At 50.5% G+C, this 8,879-nt stretch overlaps 1 long non-coding RNA gene across 1 annotated transcript; it reads left to right on the top strand.

Annotated features, from left to right (window-relative positions):
• The first annotated feature begins 570 nt into the window (after positions 1–570).
• Positions 571–1,448, top strand: LOC123083640 (uncharacterized). The gene is made up of 3 exons (XR_006439342.1): positions 571–826; positions 924–983; positions 1,084–1,448. It is a non-coding gene; the product is annotated as an uncharacterized lncRNA (long non-coding RNA).
• The last annotated feature ends 7,431 nt before the right edge of the window (positions 1,449–8,879 follow it).

The following is an 8,879-nucleotide window of genomic DNA, read 5'->3' as shown; positions in this document are numbered from 1 at the left end:
ATTACACTGCAATATAGCATATGTACAAGGACCTTAAGCTATGTTTAAATAATAGATCATTTATTGTTTAAGTTCAGCTATTCCTTGGTTGGTAATAACAGTTTTTGCTTAATGATTTTGCTCGAATTATATTTCCAATAATGTGACTGTATTTTCCACATGTAGTTCATTTTTTGTTAATCAGGAATTAGTACAAGGTAAAATAATTATCATCTCATTAATTAATTAGTCTCAAGTCGAATAACTAACAAGCAAATCTTTACTAAGTATTGATCTAGTGTTGAGAAGAAGGGTGGTTATTCCCACCAACCGTGTTTGATTAATCCCATTACATATATACACATGGGCTTTAAAGTTTCAAAACCAGTGCATGTGCCATAAAATTCTAAGCGTAGTGGACACACACGCATGTGCGTATCATGTGATGTGAATTCCACATGATGACAAACACCAATATAATACACATCATTGTAGGGTTGCCTTGTGGCTATGAGATGCATGTAGGTGCAGTATGCCATATCTCCTATAAATAGAGCGCATGCAAGTCTTAGATCATCAGCAAGTTTTGTGAGGTAAACATACACGGAGAATATGGCAACCAATAGTCGTAAGAGTGTGATTATGGGAGTAGTCATAACAGTTCTTGTCATACAGCAGGCCCAGGTAGAAGCCAAGAGCTGTTGTTGTTCCATCTCGGGAAGAAACTGCTATAACGCATGCCGTGTCACGGGTGCCTCTCGCAAAACATGTGCAAGCTTGTGTGGATGCAAAATTCTTGACAAGTGTGTGAGTCCTTGTGATCGCTTCAATCTTTACCCGGAAGCAGGTAAACTGTAAACATATTCTTTCCATTCTTCTATTTTCCTCTCAAGCACAAAGAATTATATATAAACACACGAGGTTTGTTTTCCCAAACGAAGCAGAAGTCATTGAGTATTGCAAGTTGGGATGCATGTCCTCCGTCTGCAACACCACAAACACTTGTAAGATTAAATCCTTACATGCATCTGACTATCTTATTGCTGCTCGTTGTCTATAAATGATTGTTTCTAATGCAAGCTATCTTCCATGCCGTCATCATAGGTGAACAAGAGAAAGATGTCATAGAGAATTGCACAACTGGATGCGATCGTGTCTGTACCAAGGATGTTGAATTTGACGCAGCTATTGCATAAGAAAGTCTATACGCCGGGATTTCATGCTGAGATAGTCGAAATGTTCTTGTTGTCTTGAATAATTGGACATCATGTCCCGTCCAGTACCGTGTAATCTTATTTTTGTTTCTTTGCATCTATCGAAAAGGTGTGATAGCTCCCGGGGTTCCATTCCTTTCCATATATTTCCTGTAAGGGTTTCGATGGTGTGCCATTTCCTTGCGAAAATGTGCTCGTCATTTTGTAATAATTGGATACAGTATCCAATAAAATGTGTCAACTTATTGTGTTTTATGGCTTTTCAATAAATGAATATTCAGTTATGCTACTATGCTTCAGGTTTTCTGCATGAAATTTAAAGTAAATTGATGGCTCTTCGCCTCCTCTATGCATCTCGTCGGACCACTCTCCTCTGCTCTAACTCTTCCTGCACCTGCTCTACCCTGGTTCATTGCAGCGGATGTGCAACAGGGAAGCCTGGGAACCACCGTGGCAATCTAAACATTCAACTGGTTGCTCCTTCTCTGCCAAGAAGCGCATGAGAGCCTCCACAGTTGTTCCTGATGTTGGCTGCACCACTCCAACAAAAGGCCGCACCAGCCAGCTGCTCCAGGCACGTGGCTCTATGGCCACGATCCATGGGCTCCAAACGTGCATGACTACCTTGCTGCCGCCAAGCCTATCATCTGGCGCGACCACCATTTCTGTCTAGAATGTCTCATGATGTCGCTCGACTTTTCATAATTCTCGGGTGGACTTTGCTATGACAGAACAACCAGATTGTCTTTGATGCTCTAGATGAGAGGCATTGGTGTGACTTTTTTTTCCATTTAGATATTTGTGTTACGGAGTAAAGAGAACTACTTCAGTTTACAAATCGGGGCATTTTAGCAATATTTTTTCCTTACCGGCAACAAAGGTGGGGCATATGATCTATCTAGCGGCCCTTTAATCTTGGATCTTCGACCTCTGTTTTGAAGAAAAAAGAGAAAGGTGTGGACAATATTTATTTGCTCGGACCATGGACCAAACCTCGAGCTGAACGTGCGGGGAAGCGGGAGAGGTATTGTGTGTCGAAGCATGAACACTCAGGGGCACAAAGTGCTGAGTCGGATCGACCCGTTCGCCCCGTGGGCACACTGAGCTTTCATGTGTCCGAGCAAAGCTCGTGAGGCCTGCCCACCATGAGTTACAACCAATAGGTAATTATTTGTTAGCTTTATTGATCACATTTCATTCACCTAGCATAATGTGCATCAACTTTATGAGCAATCCAACGAATTTCAGTGAAAAAAATGAACTAGGGTATCTACCATTATTTTTGCTTCCATACCCTTCATCAGATTGGCTTCTCAGTCCATGGTGGCACTTTACCAACTGCTAAGAGCATGTCCAGCCGTTCGGCCACCCAGGAAGCCGAGAAAGCGCCGCCTGGGGCTTAAACGGCGTTTACTTTTGGCGTGGGGGCGATTGCTTTACCAGTCGCCACCCCCAGGTTGCCCCCAAAATCGGCGCAAACTTGGCGACCTAATACGAATTTGGCGCAAACTCGGTGATTTCTCATTCAATTTTGTACAAAAAACAGAAAAAACAAACAAACTACGCCTAGCCCTACTATGTCGGGGCCGCAGCCCGCCTTCTACATGCCGAGGAGCCTGTAGAACTGGGTGTAGTCGCCGCCGACGCCATCGTCGTGGTCGTCGTCGCCTAGCATTCCGCCAGAGCCGCCGTTGTCCCTACTGCACTCCTGACAAGGGTCGCCAACGCGCGGGCGGTTGGACGTCCCGGGCGCGTCCTCCTCGTTGTTGTCGAGGACGACGACGCCGCCCTCCTCGCGTCCGCGGCGCCGGGCCTTGATCCCCGCGTAGACCAGGCGCTGGCGCGCCACCTGCTCGCAGACGTAGTCCGCCTTCGCCCACCTGAGGGCAGTCTCGTCGGCGGCGGCCATCTCCGCGTGCCCCTTCCTGACGAGGAGCAACCCCGGCTCGGTCTTCGGCCGGACTACGCGGAGGAAATGCGGGGAGGGGCGGCCACCCTTGTTGATGACGAGGGTGCCCAAGCGGCGTCTCCTGCGGCTCCGACTTGACGGGGCGGAGCGTCGGCGACCCGGAGGAGAGTGAACCGGAGCCCGACGATGAAGAGGTCACTGCCTCCATTCTCCACGGCGTCCAGGAGCTGCCACGGCGGCGAGAGAAGGACGTGCGCGTCGGGTACTCGAGGCGCAGCGTGTTGCCGGTCTTGATGTGGTCGAGGAAGGCCTCGAGGGTGCGGCCGGGCATGCCGCACCATTGGCGCCGCCCGTCGGCATTGAGTCGGCCGCGGGGGATGCTGCCATTGGCGGAGGCGATCTGGTCTTCGCGATGGTGGTCGAAGTACATCTTCCATAGCGTCTGGCTATCGGCGGCGTACCTCGGCTCGTTCCGCTGCTCCTCCTACAGCGATGAACGGATGCGGGCGATCACGGCCCGCCGTTCAGCCCCGGTGGGCACCGGGGGTACCGGGATGGCGCCGGCGCTCAACTTCCACGAGCCCGCCACCCGCATGTCTGGGGGCACTGAATAGTCGGCCTCATAGAGGAGGCGCGCCTCGTCCTCATGGAGACGGCGGGGGCCGAAGCCGTTCGCCGCCGCCGCGTCACAGGGGCACCGCTCAGCCATTGCTCATCGGCGGGGGAAGAGGGGGGCGAGTTGCTACTGTGGTGAGACTAGGCGAGAGAGAAGGCGAGTTGTGGCGAATATGGCGTTCACCAGCGGGGAGACGGTGAAAACCTGCGTTCCGGGTGACGGCTGGCGGGAACGGACGGAACGCGCGTCGTGCCGCCTTCACTGCGCCGCCCATGAGGCATCAATGGAGGCTGACCGGCGCTGGAGCGTGGCAGCCTTGGCATTCATTCCCGCAGGAGCCAAGGCGATGAGGACGACGAACCGGCGTGGTCGCTGACTCGGCGGGCCCATTCTAGTTCGCACCAAAATCGTATTCCACGGCGCCCCAGGCACACCCCAGCGCGCCGGGTTCGGCCTGGGTCTGCCGGCGCCAGTTTCGGCCCAAACCGGCGCAAAACCTTTTTTGCGTGCCGGCGCTAAAACTGTCCTGGGGGCCTGTTGGGGGCGTGGCTGGAGATGCTCTAACCCCAATATTTAAAACTAACTGCCAAGAATTGGCCATCACCGAGGAATTTGTCAGCTCGTCAAAATAATCAATGCTGATCTGCTCTCAGCTCAAGAACTGGAGCGATGTTCTCCATAATATGCATGCATGGATGCATGAAGATTTACGCATAAATCAGTAGGTCATATATCAATTATTAATTGTAGGCTGCACTGAAGTTAGGGAAACGCAATATAAACATGCTTTAGAGGAAAATTTACGTACAATGAATAGTGTTCTCAGAGGAGCAGGACAGGGGAGGCCAGTATATGGTCCTTGTTCTGATATACACATGCCACTATAATGAAATACAATGTTTCAAGACTTGCTGCTGGATGCCTCACGTTTTGTTCATGGTTCGTACAAACCATATTACTGCCTCATGGAGATGTGCACATGGCCAAGTAGGTAGCTATGTCACGTGGTCCAACATAGCAACAAGCCAACAACCATAACGTGATGACAGCCTTGGCCTAATTTTGGCCCACTGTCCTACTAACATGGCATCAAAGGGAGCTCTGGTGGTGACAGTGTGCTTGTGCGATCTACTGATCAGGTGAGTGTGGTGAGAATTTATGCTGAATGAATGGGTACCAATATCTAGCGAATACAGAGGGTCTGGGCATGGTATTCTGGTGGGGATCCTATAGGTGTGCTCAACACCATGTGGCTATCGGGATGATTCCCGAATTAATTTCTATGGTCATCAAAACGATGGTGTTCTGCACAATCCATTTCAACTTGGAATTGTAGGGCCGAATATTTAGATCTAAACTGGGGGAGGGGTGGGGGTATTGCTCATGTTCAGACATTACTTTTTTTTCTTGAGGACATTGCACAATGAATCATGCATGTCGATGAATTTTAAATATGAGGTTGGATAGCATAAAATATCGAGAACCTATGAGTTGCATATATTTAAATATACCAGCAGAGACAATATCCAATTGTGCATATAACAGTACAAGATGGTTAGGGGGCTCTATGAATTCGCCAACACAACAAAATAGTTTTCCTTTAAAAAAATGGAGAGTCAACATGAGTAGAGTGCAGACGACACACATTAGTGAATTGATCTCCCTCGATAGAATAAAAAAAAATAGATCTAATCGATGTGTAAAGACAACAAAGAAGAATTAACATGACAATGATAGGTGCTATATTCGTGATTGTGCAGACGACACACATTAGTGAATTGATTTCCCTCGATAGAATAAGAAAAAAAAAATAGCTAATCGATGTAAAAAGACAACAAAGAAGAATTAACATAACAATGTTATGTGCTATATTCGTGATTGTGCATTTCTTTATACTGAAGTAAAACAATTATGCCATAGCAATCGTAAAGGTTCAAACAAAACATCATGTCAATTACGAAATAAGAAGTATAGGTTTGTTCGATGAAATATAAGTTGACACAAACAACATGGGCATGATAAAGGAAGACAATCTATGAAGGGGAGAGGGATGAAGTACGAGTGTCTGTGGAAGGATCTAGATGCATCACATTGCATTAATTGAAAAATATAAATACGATACCACCAATGAAAATTCCCGTCGAGAATGAAAAGTTCAAGTACGAGCCATAGATATGTATATTTAATTACTGGATAAAATTTCTCCAAAATAAAAGATTGATCATGTTGAGGTGCTTTTTGTGTATCTTCTGTAATTTCCTGTCGACATGAACCATGCATCCCATATGAGGATGAAGGACAATGAGATATGTGAATAGAAGATAAAAGTCACAGGGTGTATTTGAGTATTATGTTTTTTAGTTTAACACAAGGCCCTAGTCTAAGTCAAGGCTCATGTGATTAAAAAAGTTGGAGTGTAATGAGGTGGCTGCGGAAGGGAAAATTAAAGTTTTATATTCCAGGTCATGTAAAGTGGAATCCATTCTTATTGACAAATTCCAACAAAAACTAGTTGGAAATGCAGTTCAATAAGATGAATGCGATGATGACAAAATTGTGCGGTTTTGCATGATAAGCTATTTAATAACAATAGCTTCGATTCTGTTTATCACATCACAAAATACTTATCTACAGAACACTACACCTGATCATAAAAATCTACTAACCATCAATCATACATCCTCAAGGCATGATTATTTTTATAAAAACAACATTCCGTATATTTGAATGATATGTCAATGCAAATATAAAGATGAACTAAATCAGATAAATGTTTGCTCCATTGTCAATAATCATTCCGTATATCTGAAGTCCCGACATTACATCATTCGGCAGAAGCTAATAGGTTTAGGTACAAACAAATTTAACAAATATGCGTAAGAGGACGGGACATAAGGAAAGGTGAGTACAAAATTAAGGATTTGTCGCGGAGCATGATGAGATGCAGCGTGACGGCTAGGCAGCGGGTCACTACAGCCGTTGCAATTGCGGATCAACACCGGCGGCCGCCATCTACGAGGAGGTGATGGGGCGGTGGGCGAGTGGGCGGCGTGGCTGAAGCCGGGGCGTAGACGAGGTGGATGGAGAGCCGAGAGGCACACCGGCCAAGGTGCGTCCAAGAGCAGAGGTCGATAGCCACTCATCCAAGGCGCACAACACAGGGGCACGCTGATGCGATGGAGATCGATGAAGGGGCGAGGAGAGTCATCGGCACAGGAGGATATGGGAGGCCCGACTTGGCAGTGGAGAACATAGCCGAGGCCATGGAGGAGAGTGGTGCGGGTCTCCGTCATGTTACCAGACACATTACACTGCATTATAGCATATGTACAAGGACCTGAAGCCCGGCGCCGCAGCCCGCTTTCTACATGATGAGGAGCCTGCAGAACTGGCTGTAGTCACCGCCGCCACCGTCATCGTCGTCGCCCTGCGTCCCGCCGGAGCCGCCGTCATCCCTACTGCACCCCTGACCAGGGTCGCCAACGCGCGGGGGGTCTGACGGCCCAGGCGCATCCTCCTCGTTGCTGTCGAGGACAACGACGCCGCCCTCCTTGCGTCCGCGGCGCCGGGCCTTGATCCCCGCGTAGGCCCGGCGCTGGCGCGCCACCTGCTCGTGGACGTAGTCCCCTTCGCCCACCTGAGAGTGGTCTCGTCGTCGGCGGCCATCTCCGCGTGCTCCTTCCTGACGGGGAGCAACCCTGGCCCGGTCTTAGGCCGGACTAGGTGGAGGGAACACGGGGAGGGGCGGCCACCCTCATTGATGACGAGGGTGCCGCTGCGGGTGCGGCGCCCAAGCGGCGTCTCCTGTGGCTCCGACTTGACGGGGCGGAGCGTCGGCGACCCGGAGGAAAGCGAACCGGGGCCCGACGATGAGGAGGTCACCGCCTCCATTCGCCACGGCATCCAGGAAACTGCCACGACGGCGAGAGAAGGACGGGCGCGCCGGGTACTCGAGGCGCGGCGTGTTGCCGGTCTCGATGTGGTCGAGGACGGCCTCGAGGGTGCGGCCAGGCACGCCCCACCTTTCGCGTCGCCCGTCGGCGTTGAGTCGGCCGCCGGGGATGATGCCGTTGGTGGAGGCCATCCGGTCTTCGCGGTTGCGGCCGAAGTACATCGTCCACAGCGTGTGGCTGCGGCAGCGTTCTTCGGCTCGTTCCGCTGCTCCTCCGATAGCGACAAACGGAGACGCCGCCGGCTCTCAACTTGCACGAGCCCGGCACCCGCATGTCTAGGGGCACCGGATAGTCGGCCTTGTAGAGGAGGCACGCCTCATCCTCATGAAGATGGCGGCGGCCGAAGCCGTTCCCCACCGCGCCGTCGCCGGGGTACCGCTCAGCCATAGCTCGTCGGCGAGGGAAGAGGGGGCGAGTTGCTTCTGTGGTGAGACGAGGTGAGAGAGAAGGGGAGTTGTGGCGATTGTAGCGTTCACCGGCAGGGAGGTCGGCTTTTATAGGCGAAGCGGGGCGGTGAGAACCTGCATGCCGGGTGACGCGTGGCGGGAGCGGGCGGGACGCGCGTCGCAGCGCCTTCACTGCGCCGCCGATGAGGCATCAATGGAGGCTGACCAGCGCGGCAGCGCGATAGCCTTGGCATTGATTCCCGCAGGAACCGAGGCGATTAGGATGACGAAGCGGCGTGTCGCTAACTTGGCTGGCCCATTCCCGTTCGGGCCAAAATCGGTTTCCCCGGCGCCCCCAGGCGCACCCCAGCGCGCCGGGTTCGTCCTGGGTCCGCCGGCGCCAGTTTCGGCCCAAACCGGCGAAAAACGGGCTCCTGTGGGTACGACTGGGCCATTTTTTGCGCGCCGGTGCTAAAAAATGGCCTGGAGGGCCTGTTGGTGTGCGGTTGGAGATGCTCTGGCCCCTAATACATAAAACTAACTGCCAAGAATTGGCCATCACTGAGGAATTTGTCAGCTCGTCAGAATAATCAATGCTGATCTGCTCTCAGCTCAAAAATTGGAGCGATGTTCTCCATAATATGCATAATTGGCTGCACGAAGACTTACGCATAAATCAGTAGGTCATATATCAATTATTAACTGTAGGCTGCACTAGAGTTATGGAAACGCAATATAAACATGCTTCGGAGGAAAATGTATGTACAACGAATAGTGTTCTCAGAGGAGCAGGACAGGGGAGGCCAGTATATGGTCCTTGTT

Source organism: Triticum aestivum, chromosome 4A (assembly GCF_018294505.1).
Source record: "Triticum aestivum cultivar Chinese Spring chromosome 4A, IWGSC CS RefSeq v2.1, whole genome shotgun sequence".
In the NCBI taxonomy this organism is placed as follows: Eukaryota; Viridiplantae; Streptophyta; class Magnoliopsida; order Poales; family Poaceae; genus Triticum; species Triticum aestivum.
Note: the sequence above shows the minus strand (reverse complement) of the source record. Positions and strands in the feature narration are given on the sequence as shown.